Source organism: Arvicanthis niloticus, chromosome 1 (assembly GCF_011762505.2).
Source record: "Arvicanthis niloticus isolate mArvNil1 chromosome 1, mArvNil1.pat.X, whole genome shotgun sequence".
Classification (NCBI taxonomy): domain Eukaryota; kingdom Metazoa; phylum Chordata; class Mammalia; order Rodentia; family Muridae; genus Arvicanthis; species Arvicanthis niloticus.
This window is the reverse complement of record NC_047658.1, coordinates 90,155,213-90,176,235: the sequence shown is the minus strand read 5'-3', so window position 1 is coordinate 90,176,235 and position 21,023 is coordinate 90,155,213. Positions and strand designations below refer to the sequence as shown.

Genomic DNA, 21,023 nt, shown 5'->3' with positions numbered 1-21,023 from the left:
CTTTCCACCCACCCCACCCCACACTTCTCTCGACTTTCCCTGTCTTTGCATCTTTCCAACTTCTTTCCTTTTTTCTCTAGTAGCACCCGTGGGCTGGGTCAGCCTGGATACTTGAGGCTAATCAGAGGGATGTCAAGTTCAAGGCTTGCCTGGGCTGCGGAGTGAGTTCAAGGTAAGTCTGGGAAACTTGGTGAGACCTTGTCTAAAAATAAATTAGAGAAATAAAATTAAAAAATGGGGGAATATACTTCAGAGGTAGACTACTTGTCTAGGATGTTCAAGGTCCTAGGTTCAGTCCAAAGGACTGCAACAAACCACAACGGAGACCTGTAATTTAAAAAACTCCTTCCACTAGGCACCTGGGTTGGTTTCTACTGTTATAAAGAACAGGGTAACTTAACTCATAAAGAAGAAAGTTGTTTTGCTAGTTGTTTTGGAAAACTATGGGGAGGCTCTTGCATCTAGTAAGAGCCTGTGTACATTCTAACAGCAGAAATGTAGACAGGGAGCAGATGCAGATTGAAGAGATGAAACACAAGACTCAGTTCTCTTTTACAGTAATCTGCTTTCAGAGTAGCTACTCTGGTCCTTTCTCTAGATGGAGAACTCACTCTCAGGAGAAGTGACCCAGCCCCTTGAGAGTAGCATTACATTAACCTCATCATGGCAGAGAGCCTGTAGGAACCAAATGTTTTTTTAAGGGCCCACCACCTTTCAACACCATTATATGGGAGACTCAGTGTCAACATGGAGTTGGGAGGGGGCAAGCCACATTCAAACGAAAGCAACAGGACAGGACTGCTTCTTTACCTACCAACAGAGTAAAGAAACCTCCTCTCCTGAAAGAATGAGGCACAAGGGACTATAAATATTAGTCACAGGTTTGTACTTATCGTTTCTCTCAAGGGCCCTTGTCCCTGGTCCTTGCAGGTCTTTTGTCCTCTCAGCGCCTATGACAGCCATCCTTCAGTTGTGCAGTATCCTGAATGACTTACCCTCTCCCATTTCCCCTGCCTGTGTCTCATGCTTCTCCCGGTCTTAAATTACATTTATTTCTCTTGCATTTTTGACATGTATCTTTCTATCATACTTAACAAGCCAAACTCAATTTCCATCCCTCAGCCACCTCTTTATCTATACCTAGAGAAAAATCACACAGCTTGGGAATGGGCACCTTGCAGACCTGTGGTAGCAGACCCCCGGCCTGTAGGGCTGATCTTTGATCCCTTTGTGTATCTGCATCACCCATTCCTGCTCCTGTAACCTAGATTAAGACCCAATAGGCCCAGAGCCAAATTGTTGTTTGGCGTTTTCAGTTATAAGAACTAAATCCTTTCTTGTTTTCTCCCTTTTTGTTGTTTTTATTTTGTTTGAATTACATTTCTTTTGCTCCAAATAAAACTCTTCTTGCTGAGTGCATTTGTGTGTGTGTGTATTCATATGGTTGTATGCTTGAGTGCAAATATATATGTTTGTACATGTGTGTGGAGAGGCCAGAGGTTGATGTCATATATCTTTTTTTATTGCTTTCCATCTTGCTTTTTTGATGAGGTCTCTTCACTGAATCTGGACTCAGTAATTTATGTAGGTTGGCTGGCCAGTAAACTGTCTGTCTCCTCAGAGCTGGGATCACACATGGATGCTGCTATATCTAGCTTTATTCTTGGATGCTGGGTTTCCCAACTTGAGTCCTTGTGCCTATGCAGCAGACACTTTACCTACTGAGCTATCTAGTCTGAAAACAAAAGACTCTTGACAAGTGGAATTAGTGACCTTAAGCTTAGAGAAAGCCCTAAGGGGAAGAGAAAGGAAAAAGAAAGATTTCATTATAAATGGACAGTAGGTTGGGAAGAAGTCTTTGCACCACCATCATGTTGTGGGTATAAGTGCGTACAAGCGTATGTATAAGCCTGTATGTTCACCACATTCTTGCAATGTCCACAGAAGCCAAATAATGGTACTAGATCCCCTGGAACTGGAGTTAAAGACAGTTGTGAGATGCCATGTGGGTGCTGGGAGTTGAACCTGAGTCCTCTGGAAGAGCAGCCAGTGTTTTTAGTGTCAGATTTATCTCTTCTCTCCCCACAAAGAAAGAGTTTCTTGATTCAAATTGTCTAGTCTTAAGATACTGAGGACAAGCCTCATAGTCTGGGAAGAACAGGTAGGTCTCTCAGGGAATGTTCTGGAAGGCAGCTGAGGAGAGCAGTTCTGTCCTCTTCCTGCCTTTGCTCCAGCTCCCCCTTGGAAAGCAGAACTCCAACGGTTTGAAATGGACAATCAGAAGCTGCTAACAGCTGCAGCCCCAGAACTTCAGTTCTTGGCAAAAGGAGCCTGACACAAAAGTATTTCTTTGTGGAAAATTATGCATTCATCGGGCTCATTTGAAACAAAATATGATTTGCATCTTAACTTCCTGTAAGAAGCTCTGCTCTACTGCGGGTTTCATAATGTCTGGTTTTGTTGGACCAGATTGGTGGGGCACATGCTTTCCCAAACAGTTGAAATTCAAGCCCAGGTTTTTCTTATTTTAAATAGCAACAGCTGCTAAGCATGATAATTATCGTAGTTCATCAAAATAAACTCACTAAGTTGCTTCTGAATATTCCCTGGAGCTTCTCTCTGGGTCCTCTGGAAGCTGGGTCCTCTGGAGCTGGGGCCTCCTTAGGGCTGTTCAAGAAGGCACAAAGCTTGGATGTGTCAAATGCAGGGCACAGAGCTCCTAAGTCTTCGAGGGGGTTGGAAGAACCATCCCATGATAAAGAGAAAAGCATCATTTGTAGGAGGCAGATCTAATGAGATGCTTGCTTCTCAATAGTGGTGCATTCACTTTGAACAGCAAGAGCAATTCTAGACGCTGAGAGTTGTCAGGATGCAGGGATGTATAGAGGGAAACACTGGGTAGCAACTAAGTGCTGTGCAGCAGGAGTCTTATATCCAGGCAGCTGTCCCCAACCTCTATCCAAGGCCTGGCTGCAAAGCTCAGGCTGGCCTGAAACCTAGGATCCTCCTGCCTTAGCCTCTCAAGTGTTGGTATTATAGTGTGGACCACCATACCCAGCTGACAGAGATCTTAAAAGGAATTCAGGTCTTGTATATCTCTTTAAGAAACTTAAAAAATTATGGGTATGTATGTATGTATGTATGTATGTATGTATTTGTGTGTGTATGTGTGCGTGTGCATGTGTTTACACACATAAACATACATGTGGAGGTCAAAGAGCACCTTTCTGGGCTTGATTCTCCTTTTCTGCTATGTGGGTCCAGGGGTTTGAACTCAGGTCATCAGGCTTGACAGCAAATTGTCTTATGGTTTGTAGGGCTGTGATAAAACACAAAAATCAACTTGGGCAGGAAAGGATTTACATCATTTTATACTTCCAGGTAACAGTTCATCACTGAAGGAAGTCAGAAAGGAACTCAAGTAGTGTAGGAACCTGGAGGCAGAAGCCGATGCAGAGGCCATGGGGGTGCTATTAACTGGCTTGCTCCTTTTGGCTTGCTCAGTTTGTTTTCTTACATACCCTAGGACCACATGCCCCTGGGTGCCATTTCCCACAGTGGGCTGGGCCTTCCCACATCAACCTTGAGTCAAGAAGATGCTTTAAACACTTGCCTTCTGGCCAGTCCTGTGGCAGTGTTTTCTTTAAGATTCATTCTTCCCAGATGACCCTACCTTGGGTCAAGTTGGCATAAAAAGTAGCCAGCACACTAAGTATAAGCACCAAGCAGACAATGTAGGGGCATTCCCCTCTCCCTGTTTCTGACTATGGTAGATGTGACCAGCTGTCACAAGCTCCCATCTCTGTGATGTTCCTGCAGTGATGGACTGTAGCCTGGCATTGTAGCTAAAACAAACCCCTGTCTCTCCTAAGTTGCTTTTTGTAAGGCTATTTGTCAAAACTACAAAATGAGACTGGAGTGAGTGATGTGTGCCACCATGCTGGCTTGAGGTTATTTTTCTTGTCTTTTAGCTCTTTAGTGTGTGTAGAATATTTTACATGTCCTGCCAAGCCTCTGATCCATCGAGATTCTCCCTTCTTGTGCTTTGGTCTTAAGTCATTCCTCCAGCCCAATTCTGACCTCTCCATTCTCTTCAAAATCATCCCACTTTCCGTGTTTGAATATATCTCTTCTTCTAGAACCATCTGTAATTTCTGTTTCTGTGTTTTCCTTCTGGTCCTCTTTTATCAGACTTATCATTCAGGCCTCCAAAAGACGTCTGTGACCATGCAACCTTGAACTTGTCCCTTACTACTTTCCTGTATATGTATTATTATTCAGGCTAACTTGTATTTGTCTCTTTGTTCTTCGTCAACCTCTGAGAAGATGAACTCCAGGAGAGCTGAGACCCTGTGTGTATTGTCCACTGATGTCTTCCCAGGACTTGGTATCCAGAAGATGTCCAGTAGATATTTGTTGGCTGAAAGAGTGAGTACATGGGGGACCACTTGATAAATTTTGGTTGATTGAATGAATGATCTCATTTGCTACATAGCATCATTTTGTAGATGCCTTGTCAGGGACAGGGGTTAAATATCTTTTCCTAGGTTACACATAGCAGCAGAAGTTTATAAGTTCTCTGTTATTGGAGGAAGAGTGGGTAGTTGGAGGAGGAGAACCCAGACATGCTTCTGTTAGACTATAGGTTTTGGTGGACTCCACCATTACTCTAATTGGCAAGAATATACAATTAGGTTTTAATTGTGGGCTTCAACATAACTATTTTAAAACCACATCTGGGGTAGCCTTTGGTGAGAATCTGGCCTTCTGACCTTCAAAGCAGGGTGATGGGAAGGCAATTCTGCTGATATGAAAACTAAGGGGGGGGGCTTGTTACTTTGGGGTGGCATGCTCTTGGCATGCTCAAAAGATCTGGGGGTGGGAATGGAGCAGGTCAAGAGTCTCAGGGACTTCCCTGCTATTGACTCATCCCTGTTGTCAGATGCATCTCTGAGCTCTATACTCCTCGCAGAAACCAGAAACAGCGTGAATCACACAGCAATGGTCTCCATAGCCACCAGCCACCAGCCACCAGCCACCATGGCAAACCTGGAAAGAAATGCCAATTGTGGGTTCTGCTGCACAGTAGGTCTGAGAGCCTCTGTCAGTGTTAAAAAACCAAGGCCCCCTTCATTTCACCTTTTCTTCTGGATTTTGCAATAACAATGGCAAGTGATATGTGAATTTGCTGTGCTGCCATACATACTTCCACAGTTTGAGTGGCTTATACAACAGAAACTCACTTTGTTAAAGTTTGGAGGCTGTCTGTCTGTCTTAGTTAGGGTTTCATTGCTGTGAAGAGACATCATGACTGTGGCAACTCTTATAAAGGACACCATTTAATTGGGGCTGGCTTTCAGTTTCAGAGGCTTAGTCCACTATCATCATGGCAGGAAACATAGCAGCGTGCAGGCAGACATGGTGCTGGAAGAGCTGAGTTTCATGTCTTGATCTGAAGACAGTAAAAGGAGACTGGATTCCACACTGGGCAGAACTTGAGCATAGGAGACTTCAAAGCCCACCTCCAACAGCGACACACTTCCTCCAACAAGGCCACACCTCCTAACAGTGCCACTCCCTGTAGCCAAGCATTCAAACACATGAATCTATGGGGTTCATACCTATTAAAACCACCACCGAGGCTGAAGACCAAGATCAAGATGGAAACTATTTGGCTTCTCTTGAGACCTCGATTCTTAGCCTGTGGAGAGAGAGTTGACTTGTTGTTTCAGCCTCACATACTCTTTCCTCCATGTAAGCTACCAAGATATCTTGATGTCCCAACCCCTCCTCATGAAGGCAATAGTTGGAATGCATAGGAGCCTTCACAGTGACCTCATTTTAACTTCATTGTCTCTTTGAAGGCACCATCTCTAAAAATTTTAGAAAATATATTTACTTATTTTTGAGTGCATATGCTTGCTCATAAAGGGGGCACAGGAGATGCAAGCAACAGCACTCATGTAGAGGTAAAAAAATGTAGATGATTCTTTTCTATAATGTGGGTCCCAAGGATGAAACTCAGGTCATCAGACTTGACAGCAAGCACCTTTATCCAATGAACCATCTCACTGGCCCAGAGGCATTATGTTTAAATACTGTGACACTGTAGATCAGTGCTTCTCAATCTTCCCGGTGCTGCATGTGGCCCTTTAATACAGTTCCTCATGCAGTGACCCCAACCATAAAATTATTTTTGTTGCTACTTTATAACTAATTTTGCTACTGTTATGACTCATAATGTAATTATGCCTGTTTTCAAATAGTTTTAGGTGACCCCCATGAAATGGACATTCAGTCCCAAAGAGGTCACGATCCACAGGTTGAGAGCCACTGATCTAAGGTCTTGTTTGGAGCTCAACAGGAATCTGGAGGGAACATGATTCAGCCAGTAACAGGGACATTGACTGAGTGCTTGTGTTTGTTAAAACTGCATGCAAATTATTTTACAAACATCACCTCACACAACTTCCCTAAGGAGTTAATATTATAACAATAACTCATTCAATAAAATTAAGTAACTAAAGCAGAGAGGCCAAGGAATTTTCTAGAGTTGGCCCAGCTAGCCATGCTAGAGCTCCGAGTCCAAGCTGGGTTTCTTTGATTCTGACTCTGCTCTCATCAACAACCTAGGCTGAGGAGCTGGCAGCTACCATTTTGGTGTCTCAGGTCCTATCTTCTGGGATTCTCAACACACACTGTTTGGTTTTGGATGCCATCTATCTATTCTTTATATCTCATCAATTTTCTCATAACACTTACCTCTTTATTCTAAGATAAATAGATTCCAGGAGATCTTTCCCGAGCTCCTCCTTTAACTCACCGCCTTATTTATGTCTCCTGTAACCAACCTGCTTTCTGTAGCTTCTGTTTGCATTAAACATTTAAGATCAGTTCTCTCTTGAGGGTCATTTTCCTATTCTTGGCGTTTCTTCTGCATGGCAGTCTCTTCTTGCTTTTGTCATACCTTTCTGCCTCAAGTGAGTGGGTATCAGCTAGGCCCTGTAGAAATAAACAAAGAGATTGTATCTCTAGATCCATAGGAAAGAAGAGATGATGGCTCCTTGTAGAAATTACCTTGAAGGAAACTAAAACCTGACCCCAAGAAAACAGTTGCTTCTTGAGGGAGCTGTGTGCATAATGTCTGCCATGGAGAGTGTGGGGCAGTCAGAGAACAACTTGCCTGAGATGAGTTGATTCTTTGTTCACCATGTGGGTCTTGAACTCCAGTCCTTGGGCTTGGTGGCAAATACTATTACCCACTGAGTTGTCTCACCAGCAGCCTATTAAAGTTATTAACATTATTAAAATAGTATCTTAGTTTGCTTTCTGTTTTTGTGATAAACACCATGGCTAAAAGCAACTTCCAGGAGGAAAAAATTTATTTGGTGTCTTAGCTAGGGTTTTACTGCTGCAAACAGACACCATTACCAATGCAAATCTTACAAAGGACAACATTTAACTGGGGCTGGCTTACAGGTTCAGATGTCCAGCTCATTATCTTCAAGGCAGGAGCATGGCAGTGTTCAGGCAGGCATGGTGCAGGTGAAGCTGAGAGTTCTACATCTTCATCTGAAGGCTGCTAGGAGAATACTGGCTTCCAGGCAGCTAGGATGAGGGTCTTAAAGCCCACACCACAGTGACATGCCTACTCCAACAAGGCCACACCTACTCCAACGGGGTCACACATTCTAATAATGCCACTCCCTGGGTTGAGCATATACAAACCATCACATTTGGCTTACATTTCAATGTCAAGCCCATTTTTGAAGGAAATCAGGGCAGGAACTCAGACAGAAACCTTGAAAAAAATGCTGTTTTCTGGCTTGCTTACTGGCTCATGATCAGCTAACCTTTTTCTTTGTCTTTCTCTTCTTCTCCTCTCTCTTCCCCCTTCCTTTCCCCTTCTCCTAATAACAATTAATAACTTTTTAGATTATAATATAATGACATCATTTTCTCCTTTTTTTCTTCACTCCAAACTCTCCTAAGTACCCTACCCCTTTCTCTCTTTAAAATTCATAGCTTTTTTTCTTCAATTGCTGTTACACACACACACACACACACACACACCTGCTAAGCTGCTATGTCCACATAATATTGCCATAGCTGACCATTTGATATTGATAAATTAAACCAATTAAAGTGTGCTCCTCCCTTTCAGCATTTTTATACCTGCAGTATTTTGTCTAGGACTGGGGCCGCATGACTTTTCGCCATTCCACACTAGCATGTCTGTTGGTGTCCTTCTTGTTCAGATCATGTTTAGGCAGCTGTGTTGGTGAGAATTCATGGGTACATCAGCTAGCTCTCTTGTTTGTTTGTTTGTTTGTTTGTTTACTTATTTATTTTATGTTATGAATGTTTTGCTCACACATGAGCACCATATGGACACTTGGTGCCTAAAGAGGCCTGAAGAGGACATCAGATCCCCTGGAACTGGAGTTATGGATGGTTGGGAGCCACTGTGTGGGTGCTGGGAATTAAACTTGAGTCCTTTGCAAGAACACATGCTCTTAACCACTGAGCCATCTCTCCAGCCCAGCTAACTTTCTTGTATGGGTCAGACCCACAATGGTCTAAGCCTTTCTGCATTAATTATCAATCAAGACTGGCCCACAGGCCAATCTGATGGGGACAAGTCCTCCATTGAGGTTCCCTCTTCCTGTGTTTGTTGAGTGCACCACCAAGATCGGGCACCACGAATGGTAAGTTTGTTATGTTCTCATTTTTTTTTAGATGGTGAATTTTGTGCTTTATGTATTTTACTATAATAACAGAAATTGAAACAGAATTCCTTATAAGAATGGAAGCATTTGGCAGCCTGGGGCTGCAGCATGCAGTAGCTGCCCTTATGTGTTGATTGTTTCAAGGGACTCAGAGGGAAGCAGATGCTGAAGAGGCTCAGCTTTGGTGTCTCCTTGTCTGCTTAAAGCCCAGCTCAGTGAGGGAAGAAAACCATTACCTCAGAGCTTCCATTAAGCTCATTTCACAGGAGGAAAGGCAGAAGTCAGTCAACACACTTGGACAGACTTTCGTCACGCACAATTGTCTTTTATTTCAGTCCCACTAAATACTCCTAAGAGATTCACTTATCTTTCATGCTTCGGTGCTTACACTTTGTCCTGGCATGCTTTTCCAAGCTCGCTGTATTCCCCAAAACATAATTCAGTCGCCCTTAAATGAATTCTACTTTCCTCCTCTCAGAGAGATTGTTTAAGCTCTGACTCTTTGACCTTTTCTTTGAGACTCAAAATTTGTAGATTTGCACACTGTGATTTCCACCCCTGCCCGCGTCTGTCCCTTCCCCTGACTGCATTACTCACTGGATACCTCTTGCCTCCTATTTAATGTCTAGTTGGTTCCTTCCAGAAAGTTTTCTGAAGGTGAAGGACAAAAGTCTTTCCTCTGCTCCTACTGGGATAAGAAAGAAATTGAGCATTATCTGAGATTTAAGCCCCAGGACGAGGATTTAAGACTCTGAATGACCTTGAACATGAAGACTCAGTATATCATCAAAGATGACTGCCATTGCCCTTCCTCAAGACTCGCACCTGTCTGTCTTGTAGGAGAGCAGGGCTGGCATATGGGGGACTTTTTTTTGTCTTAGATTTTATGTTCTTTATGCTGGGGAAGAAGGCAGTGAAGGCTGATGAAAGTCTCAGAGCTAAGTGCTTAGGCTGCCACTAGCAATCTTCTGGCCAGCTCCCAAGTCTTCCGCTCAAGCAGCTCTCACAGGCATTTCTAGGCCTCTGCTTCCCCACCCCTGTGTGTTTGCTTAGATTCTTTATAGATATTTTGTTGCTGCCTCTGGGTAAATACTCAAAATCCCCCAAACCACATGGGCAAATCTCAATCTCATGTACCCCTCTGAGTAGGGCTACCTCTGATTAAATGGTGGGTGGGGCCTCTTTTTATGGCACAATGAAGGTTAATGCAATTGTACTTTGTCATTGGTGAGGGCCTTAAATCACTTTTTGAATACTCAAGTGAGACAGCAGAGCCCTGGTAACCCCAAAAGTTGTTACTTTTGTGTGTGGGATGATTTTCCAGCCGTATTATCCCAGGGCCATCAACCTACCCTTCAGACTTCTCTCACATTGTTTCTTCTGGCCCTGGAGTTTTCTCTTCAGCCCTCTTTGCTTTCCAGAACAAGACAATTCCTTTTTGGTTGACATTTTGCAACTCACCTGTTCTGATGAAGATATCTCTTGTTCTCACAATTAATTTTTTTCTCATCTGCATTTGGTTAGTATTGTGTACACATCTTTTATTCATGCACTCAATGAATATTTATTTACCAGTTACTGCATGCTGGCCTGTTGTCAGGCAATGGAGCTAGAGCGATATATAGAAGATGCTAACATTCCTGTTACTTAATTCCCTGCACAACAGACAGACCAAAATGGCTGGCTCCCTTCCTAGGTTGTGAACCCTATGGTCACACTAATTGTCTTGGTTACCCCCTTTATATTCTTCATCTTTGCCTTTTGTGCATGTGTGTCTGTGCTTGTTGCTTTTTTGCCAACTTGACACAAACCAAGACATATGTGGGTAGTGAGATGCTCAGTTGAGTAATTGCCTTCATCAGATTGAGCTGTAGTCAAGTCTGTGGGATATTTCCTTGACTTATAGTTAATATGCAAGCATACATTCCATTGTGGGTGATGTCACCCCTGAGCAGGTGATTCTGGGTTATAATAAGAAAGAAAGCTGAACAAACCATGGGGAGTAAGCCAGTAAGCAACATTCCTCCGTGAACTTTGTGTCACTCCCTGGTTCCAGGTTTCTGTGTTGAGTTCCTGCCCTGACTTCTCTTAGTAATGGAGTATGACCTGAGAGTTGTCAGCTGAAATAAACACTTTTTCCACAAATTACTTTTTTGTTTGCTTGCTTATTTTTAGTTTTTACAAGATAGGGTTTCTCTTTGTAGCCCTGGCTGGCCTAGAGCTTGCTCTGTAGACCATCAAACTCAGAGATCTGCCTGCTTCTGCCTCCCAAGTGCTGAGATTAATGGCAGGTACCACCATTCCCCAGCTGATTTTTGGTTATTATATTTATTTCAGCAATAGAAATCAAGCTAAGACATTGGTGGTGCTGAGGATTCAACCTAGGTCCTCATGCATAGTAAGCAAGGATTCTACCACAGAGCTACATTACATCCCCAGCCCCTGTTCTTCATTTTAGCAAACCCTATATAGCATTTTCTGAGTGAGTGTCTGGATTTTCATGCATTGTGTTAACTTGCTCAAGACAGACATTGTACCTTTTCAACTCTATACTAGCCCACAGTATATGGTCCATAATACCTCATGCATATCATCTGGTTGCCACTCAGCCCATTTCTTTTGAACACATATCACATGGACTAGCTTTAAGAAATTCAGACTAATGATATTAATCGCAAGGATATTTGAATAGAGAAGACCCTGTTTTTTTTCTTGTTTTCCCTAACTCACATCTTATAAAACACATTGAAATATTCACAACAGGCTCTAATTAGGAAAATGGTAATCTCTTGAGAGGTTGGTGATATAGGCAATGGCAAGTGATGGTGGATTTGCAAATGAAGACAGATCTTGTTATTAGTCATAAAGAAATGAGCTGATTTCTTTACCCTTTGAATTTAAGGAGGGTTGACAAGGACTTCCTTTGGAAGGAAATAATGTGCAGACTCTGAGTATGAGTCCTGTACTAGTCAGCTTTCCATGCTCTGACAAAACCCTGAAAGAAGCCACTTGAAGAAGAAAAACTCAATCTGGCTTATAGTTTCAGAGGTTTTCGATTCATGGTCACTTGATCCATGTCACTTTGAACCTTTGGTGAGGGGAAATATAAGTATCATACAGGGACAATGTGGAGGAGTAGGGTGCTCAGTGTATGGTGGTTAGAAAGGGGGGGAGATAAGTTACACCCTTCATAGGAAGGCCCTCTACTTTCTCTAACAAGGCTGTACCATGTAGTAGCCCACTCAGCAGTGAGCTTGCCAATGAATTAGTCTACTGATGGAGTTAGCATCCTCACATTCCAATCATTCTCAGTGGTATCACCAGCTGGAGACCAAGCCTTCAATACATGAACCTTTGGGAATATTTTACATGCAAACTATAACAGGCCTTATATCAAGAGATTCTTCCCTGCCCCCCTCATCTCCTTATTTTCAACCAGCTACCAACTGAGTATGACTGGATCAGACTGTTGCAAGATGAGAGATACATAGACCTACCATTGGCCCAGATGACTGGCAGCTAGCTCCCCAAACAGAGTCCCCTGAGGACTTGGCTGCTAACCACAAGATTAACAGAATAATGTGCCCAGCTGATCCAAGCCTAAATTACTATTGCATGAATTGTGAGCTACATGCCAGTGATGGCTCTATTTGGGTGCTAGTTTTGTCTCATAGCAAAAGTAAACTATTACATAAAATCCCAGGGATTAGCAACAGCAGGCAGTCAGTGTTGTCTAGGGGTGTTGAGACAAAGAGATAGCATATACCCAGATCTTACTGTAATTAACTAGATCCTTCAAAGAAAAGGAACAAGAGCAGGCACAGAGGAGATGGGTGGGGTGGAGGGAGTTGTTGAATGGAGCAAGGACAGGGGAAAGACCTTGGCTTCAATCTTTAGGGGAGCTAAGATGGCAACTGGCTGGACAAGAGCCTGGGGTTCAGCATCCTGGAGACAGTGTCTCTGCAACATGGAACATAAGAGGGGACCTGTACTACAGTCATTCATCCATGAGAATATTGATGGAGTATGTGTTTGTGCCTGTGTATGCATATGCAAAGGGCAAATGGGGTCTTCAGGTGTTTCCCCCTATCCTTTGAGACAAGTCTGTCACAGAACCTGGAACTATGCTGACAACCAGCAAGCCCCAGGGATTCTTTGGGCCTTGTCTTGCAATACTGAGGTTAGAGGTTGTGGTAGTTTGAATAAAAATGGTTCCTTAAAGGTTCATAGGGAGTAGCACTACTAAGAGGTATGGTCTTGTTGGAGTAGGTGTGGCTTTGTTGGAGGAAGTATGTTACTGGGGGTGGGCTTTGAGGTTTTAGATGCTCAAGCCAGGCCCAGTGTCATTCTCTCTTCTTGCTGCCTGCGGGTCCATGTGTAGAACTCTCAGCTACCTCTCCAGCACCATATCTGCTTGCATGCTGGCATGTTTACTGCCATGATAATGATGAACTAAATCTCTGAAATGTAAGCCAGCCCCAATTAAACTCTTTATAAGAGTTGCCATGGTCATGATGTCTCTTTGCTGCAATAGAACTTTGACTAAGACATAGTGCAGGCTGTGCTCAGCTTTTTATGTTGGTCTTGGGGATCTGAGCTCAGATCTTCATGCTTGTAAAATAAGTACTCTTACTCGTGGACTTACCTCCCCAGTCCATTCTGATATGACTTTCAAAACAACAAACTGCATTTCCATATCCATGCTTTGTCTCCTTTTCAGAAATTTAGCCCAAACTAAAAATGAATTCCGGCAATTGGAAAACTGATTGCAAGTGTCTCTCAACTTCTCAGAAAACCTTCAATCAAATTGTATTAGTCTATTTACAAAATGTCTCATCCATCTTGGCCCATTGAAAACACAAATAATCAAAATAGCCTAGATAATGTTATGGTTGGTTCACACAATATGCAAGACCCAGTACACTGTTTTAGTTTTGATTCATTCAGTGAGGATTAAAATCTGGATGGAAACAGATGCAGAAACCCACAGCCAAACATCATGTGGAGCTTGGGGTGTCTTCTGGAAGAGTTGGGGATAGAATTGAGCAAGCTGGAGGGGTCATGGACACTGTAAGAAGACCTACAGAGTCAACAAACTTGGGCCCATGGGGGCTCATAGAGACTGAACCATTAACCAAAGAGGATACAGAAGCTAGATTTAGGCTTCCTACACATTTGTAGCAGATGTACAGCTTTATCTTTAGATAGGTCTCCTAACAATTGGAACAAGGACTGTCTCTGATTCTAGTATTTGCCACTGGATCCCCTTTGCCTAACTGGACTGCCTGGTTGGATCTCAGTGGAAGAGGATGTGCTTAGTCTTGCTGGAACTAGATGTCCCAGGGAGGGATGTTACCCAAGAGAGGCCTCAGAGAAGGGGAGAGGGTAACGGGGGCAGGGGGAGGAATTTGTAAGTGTGGGACTGGAGAAGGGGGGGCTGCAATTGGGATGTAAAGTAAATAAATAAATAAATGAAAAAAATCTTCCTGCATTCCAACCAAGCTCAAGGAAGTGGGATACCACAGACACATATGCACTTTTACATACAGAAAATTATAGTATGATTCACATGTCAGTGTAATATGAAGGGGGGGTGAGTCTTAAGGATAAGTATGAGTTTGTGGGGGTAGATAGAAAAGGTACAACTTTCTGGAGGAAAGATGCAGAAGTCCAGATGTCAAACACAAGATGCTGTTTTAAGAAATCACCAACCACTGAAGAGTGGCATGGTTGAAGCACTGAGAGGATCTGGAGACACAGGATTGTAGATGTGGAAGTGGCTAGACAAGAGAGGCTTCCAGTGTCATGCTGAGAGTCAACTGGGAGATGTTGACTTTTATAAATTATTAGATTAAAAAATAAACCCATATGTATTTGTTTTTAAATTTTAGGATGATATTAAGGGGAAAAGATCATGATTTCTGTTCTCTCCTAGCCTGAAGGTACCCAAGTTTGAAACTATGGATTCGGCCCCTAATCTCACAGAACCCAGAGGAAGCAGGCCTCCCAGGAGCTCTAACCCGGGCAGTATCTTAGGTAAAGAGAAAGCAACACTCACCCCAAACAGTAAGTAACTGGGACCCACTAGGACCCAGGAAGTCACTCCTGGCCTGGAGCATTGGTTCCTTCCTGTCTGTACCTGAGCACTGAGCAGATCTTGGACCTCAGCTCTAACCCCAGTAGTAACACCCACCCCACACAGTTCTGATACAACCAAGATAATAGGAAAAACAGGCTCCAGTCAGAGACAGGGCAGGTAGCACTAAGGAGATCCAGATGGCAAAAGGCAAGCACAAGAACATAAGCATCAGCAACCCAGGGTACTTGGCATCATTAGAACCTAGTTCTCCCACACAAGAAAGTCCTGAATTCCCCATATCACTAGGAAAGCAAGATTCAGATTTAAAATCACTTCTAATGATGATGATAGAGGACTTTAAGAAGGACATAAATAACACTCTTAAAGAATTTGAGGAGAACACAGGTAAACAGGTAGAAGCCCTTAAAGAGGAAGCACAAAAATTCCTTAAAGAATTACAAGAGAACACAACCAAACAGGTGAAGGAATTGAACAAAACCATCCAGGACATAAAAATGGAAGTAGAAACAATCAAGAAATCACAAAGGGAGACTACCCTGAAGATAGAAAACCTAGGAAAGAAATCAGGAGTCATAGATGCAAGCATCACCAACAGAATACAAAAGATAGAAGAGAGAATCTCAGGTGTAGAAGATACCATAGAAAATATCAACACAACTGTCAAAGAAAATGCAAAATGCAAAAGATTCTTAACACAAAACATCCAGGAAATCCAGGACACAATGAGAAGACCAAACCTAAGGATAATAGGTATAAATGAGAGTGAAGATTCCCAATTTAAAGACCAATAAATATCTTCAACAAAATTATAGAAGAAAACTTCCCTAAAGAACGAGATGCCCATAAACATACAAGAAGCCTATAGAACACCAAATAGACTAGACCAGAAAAGAAATACCTCCCGTCACATAATAATCAAAATACCAAGTGCACAAAACAAAGAAAGAATATTAAATGCAGTAAGGGAAAAAGGCCAAGTAACATATAAAGGCAGACCTATCAGAATTACAGCAGACTTCTCACCAGATACTATAAAAGCTAGAAGATGCTGGACAGATGTCATACAGACCCTAAGAGAACACAAATGCCAGCCCAGGCTAACATATCCAGCAAAACTCTCAATTACCGTAGATTGAGAAACCAAGATATTCCATGACAAAACCAAATTTACACAATGTCTTTCCACAAACCCAGCACTACTAATAATGGGAAAGCTCCAATGCAAGGAGGAAAATTATACCCTAGAAAGAGCAAGAAAGTAATCTGCTTCCAACAAATTGAAAAGAAGATAGCCACACAAAGATAACTCTACCTCTAATAACAAAAATAACAGGAAGCAACAATCACTGTTCCTTAATATCTCTTAACATCAATGGACTGAATTCCCCAATTAAAAGACATAAGCGAATTGACTGGATATGTAAATAGGACCCAGCATTTTGCTGCATACAGGAAACCCACCTCAGTGACAAAGACAGACTTACCTTAGAGTAAAAGGCTGGAAAACAATTTTTCAAGCAAATGGTCCTAAGAAACAAGCTGGAGTAGCCATTCTAAAATCTCCAGCCCAAGAAAACAAAGGGAGGGACTCATGGCTCCACCTGTATAGGTAGTTGAGGGTGGCCTTGCCAGGCATCAGTGGAAGTGGATGGCCTTGGTGCCAGAAAGTGTGGATTCCCTAGTGTTGGGGAATTAAAGAGCAGGGAGGCAGGAATGGGAGGATGGTGTGAGCACACCCTCTTAGAAACTCCCAGAATTATAGGGATTAGACATAACAGAGGCAGGCTGCCAGAAGACTAGATTCCAGAATTCAAACGAAAACTTATCTTGATACTAAAATTTGTTTTGAGGATTGTATATTACAGAATACACAACCTTGGTGTATCCACACATCAAGCAAGCTGAGCAGACCTGCTTGAACCTCTGATGTCCTGGATTTCCAGCTGGATGCAGTGAAGACACAGTGTCAGAGGCTTATCAATTTACTCTTCCCCCTGTCCCTCTTCTAATATCTCAATGCCCATAATCAGCTTGAAGAAGTTAATGAAGAGTCAGAGCCCCTATTCTCTGGGCTTGGGGACTGAGGTGGTTAATATTGGGCTGTCTTTCTAGGGAAAAGTAGTGGTTTTGGTGGAACAGGGAGGATTAGCTAGGATTTATTGCACAGCCATAACCTATTGGTAGAAATCTGTATAATTGTTATTAAGATGAAGTTATAATTTCTTAAATGGTATAAAATTTACTTTGATTTCAAATTTAAGGTTTTCATTGGTATGAGCTTCTTATTAATATAAAAGTGAAATTAATATTGTTACTCTCATAGACATTGTATCTATATAACACATCTAGGAATACAAGGCTTAAACCCAGTCCTTCTTTAACTTCTAACTGATTTGAGATGGTTAGCCTGTGAGTTAAGGGCCTATAGCAAATTCATGGCTCTGAGTTTATTTGTTAGGGTGTTTTCTGTATTTTATTTAGAAATAGCTGAGAGGAGTTAACAGACAACAGTCCAGATTGCCTTATATGGATAGTTGGTTTTCAAAATGTCAGAAGTTCTCAGAATTGATGTTACAAACATTTCTGTGTTAATGTTCATTTTGATTAGAGACCTATCTGCTCCTGACAGTTTCCTGTCTTGAATTCTAAGAAGAAATTGAGCATCTTTGGAGTTACTCCAGTTGTGGTGAGATAGCCACTAGGCAAGAATTGCCTCTTGTCATCTACAGACAAATTACTGTCCAGAAAAGGACACACTTTCAAAATAGTCGACTGATTATATCTGCCAAGACAGAGTAATCAGCCCTTAATAATTCTGCATCACTAGGTCTGTCAGATGATCCTGGGCCAGATTGGATGCTTTAACATTTTGTAGTATAGGGACTGTCCAGGTGTTCAGTGGTCTCTATAAATTGGCTAAATTTAGGGGTTGGGAATTTAGCTCAGTGGTAGAGTGCTTGCCTAGCAAGCACAAGGCCCTGGGTTTGGTCCTCAGCTCTGAAAAAAAAAAAAGACAAAATAACAGATTGGCTAAATTTTAGAAGCTATGCTTTGTGCTTCCCATAATTTCAGTTAACTCAGTAATTCTGGATTTCTGGCGGGATTGAAGACTTATAGTCTCATAGTCAATCTCAGCTATTTACTTTGAGAGAAAAGATTTGAAAGGGTGGTTTTCAGCTGACATTCATTCTAAAGCCAAGAAAAAAGCCAGGTTCAGAACTAAGTCTTTTAATTAGGAGAGATGACAAAGGTTCTGGCTAGTCAACAAAATGATGGACTGGGTCTTAGGTCTATCTTGTACTTTACTGACACAAATTGGTATAGTTATGCTCTAATTTTATTTTGAGAGAAAATTTTATTTTAACAGAAAGGGTGATATGTAGGAGGAGCTAAGGTGGGAGGAGTAAGGAGAGGAAGAGGAGGAGTAAGGAGAGGAGGAAGAGAAGGAGAGGAGGAGCTAGGTGATGGGGGGGAGGGGAACATGGAGGCAGATGTTAGAGTGTTTTTACCAGTCAAAGATAGTTGATATATCTAGGTTGGGTATTGGGTTACACTTCTGATTGCATGGGCATCTTGTTATTGAGCATTACCAAACTTATAAAGCCTTTGATTAACATTAAAAAAATTGTATAAAAGCAAAAAGGAGAAGCGGGGATGGGATAGGGGTTTTCTAGGGAGGGAAAATGGGGAAAGGGGATGGCATCTGAAATGTAAATAAAATATTCAATAAAAAAAAGAAAAAAAAAAACTATGGATTCTCTCCCTCTTCTTCTCCTTCCCTCCCTCCCTTTCCCCTCCTTCCCGCCCTTCCTACACCTCCCTCCCTCACCCCTCTCTCTCCTCTCTCCTCCTGGATTCATTCCAGAGACTGAAACAAGAGTCCTCCCATCTAAACTCACTTTTACTGTAGTTTAGTTGGTTTACTTTATTGATCTGGCTCAAACTGCAAAAATAGCACCATATACATATGACTTCTCAGTTTGATCTTTTCCCTTGATGTTATCTCTTGAGATGAATCAGATTGAATTTGTGTATTTACTCATTCTCTCTGGATGGATATTCAGGTTTTCTGTGTTTAGCAATGACCAAAATACTGCAATATGATGTTTTAGGGGTGATTTTGGATATAATGGGGTTTTTGCTACTGTAACATATGCATGAAGGTAGGATTTCTGGATTATTAGTACTGTAGTCAGTCATGTGGGCACAGAGCAGTAATCCCAGCACTTGAGAGCTCGAGGTAACAGGATTGTGAGTTCAAGGCCAACCAGGGCTACATGAGAAAGGCTTTTCTCAAACTCCTCTCTGCCATGGTGTTTATACTTTGAATTTTCTCAGATATCTTCAGATTTCTTTTCTAGCACATGTTGCCATCCCTAGTTCTCAACACCCTTTGTCAGAGCTGAACATTTTCACTCTTGTAAATTTGGCAAAAGTCATTGGTGAAAAAGGATGATTTACATACACTGAGCACCTTATTTCGTATTTATTTATTGACAATTCATAAAATTCTTTACAAAAATTGCCTGCTTCTTTCTGTCCAATTTCCTTTTTCTTATTGGTTAATAAAATTTATTTGTATGTTAGTGCTTATCTTTACTCACATGATTTGTAAATGTTTCTTTCTTCACTAGAGCTAGCATATCATGTGGCCTGGCTGGCCTGGAATCTGTATGTAGCTGAGGATGACCTTGCACTTCAGGTTGCTCTGCCTCCACTTCCCAAGTGCTGAAGTTACAGGTGTTCACTAACATGTCAGAAGTGTGTACCCCTTACAAAGGGCCCCTCACCTTCTATAACAAGCAAAGACTCATTTACCATTTTGTGTGTGTCCCTCTGTGGGTGCACACATCTCTGGGTATACATGTGGAGGACAGAAGTTAATCACTTTCTACCCCATGCTTTAAGATAGAGCCTCACATATGTTGACTCCCTTGTCAACTGGCTAAACCAGCTGGCCAGTGAGCCCCTGGGATCCTCCTGTTTCTACCTTCATCTCCCATTACAGGCATGTGTCACCATGTCTGGCTTTTGTGTGGGTGCTAAGGATCCCAGCTCAGGTCCTCAACACTATCTGCTGGCCATCCCCTCAGCAACCTTCTTTTCTCTTTTTGGGGAGTAGTGGTGCTGCTGTATTTTACATATTCTAGGCAATCTTCTACAAGCTAGATCCCATTGATATGGTTTATAGCACCATCTTTATAACAAAACCAAAACCAAACCAAGCCTCCAAATTTATTATCTCACAGTTTCAGACTCTGGAAGATAGAGATCAAGGTATTACAAAGTTAGACAGTGCAGAGATTCCTCCATCTTGTATTCTTGATGAAGCCGTTTTAGGTTTAACTAGAATTTGATCTTCATAATGGATAATTCTGTGGGAAATTACCCAAGTCTATTCTAGGAACCCCAAATCAAGATATCCTAGCTAACTTATCTTAGTTTCTGTTAAACTGCTTGCTTGTGCAGAAACCCCTGTAGCTAACTGCTTATCTCAGCTTCTGTTAAATTGCTTGCATAACTTAAAGTCTCCCTTGCAGCTGTGGACTGAGATGCTAGGACTTGGTTCCTGCTTTCAAATATCTTGTGCTCTGGACACTTGGTGATACATTTAGGACCCAAGTACCTGAGTATATTCCCAGGCATCTGGAATACAGCCTTTCAGTTGGTTATAAACTGTGCCTGAGTGGTCATTCTTGTAACATTTTAGAGGCCCCATTGAGATTATCCCAGAGACTGAACATAAACACTTAGGGGCCTTTGGACCCCTAGGAGAGGGGACAGTTATTAGCCAGAGAGGACTCTTGCGGGAGTTGGGGGAATGCACATCCCAAGATGTTTCAGGGCTCCAAGAAAATCCTCCCTGACTAATCACTGCCAAGGGCTCTTGGGGTATCCTGATGCTATAACACAAAAGAAAAGGGAAAGAGAAATTGAAAGTCATTTGCTTTGGACATCCCTGGAGGTGTTTGGTCTGTGAGAGGCACCATCTGGTTAGAACACAAGAGAGGAGGTTAGATATGATCCTAAATCCTGTGTCCAGTATCCTTGTGAGATGTCATCAGACTCCCCTGGTCTGTGTAGGTGTATGAATGTGTGGTGCCCACCTCTGTCTTTACTATATGTGTCTCTATATGACTGTGTTCTCCTGTGTGTCTCTCTGTGTATTTATGTCAGTTCTGTTGGAGAAACAG

At 42.2% G+C, this 21,023-nt stretch overlaps 1 long non-coding RNA gene across 3 annotated transcripts in view; it reads left to right on the top strand.

The window, feature by feature from the left end:
• Window positions 1–18,519, top strand: part of LOC143443890 (uncharacterized) — a 26,466-nt gene extending 7,947 nt beyond the window's left edge. The window contains exons 3-5 of one of the 3 annotated variants that reach the window (XR_013113273.1): window positions 84–172; window positions 4,327–4,428; window positions 14,665–18,519. This is a non-coding gene — a long non-coding RNA (uncharacterized LOC143443890). Of the gene's footprint in view, window positions 1–80; window positions 173–4,326; window positions 10,875–14,664 lie in introns of those variants that run through there. The other 2 variants (XR_013113275.1, XR_013113274.1) reach the window with 2 other exon arrangements.
• The last annotated feature ends 2,504 nt before the right edge of the window (window positions 18,520–21,023 follow it).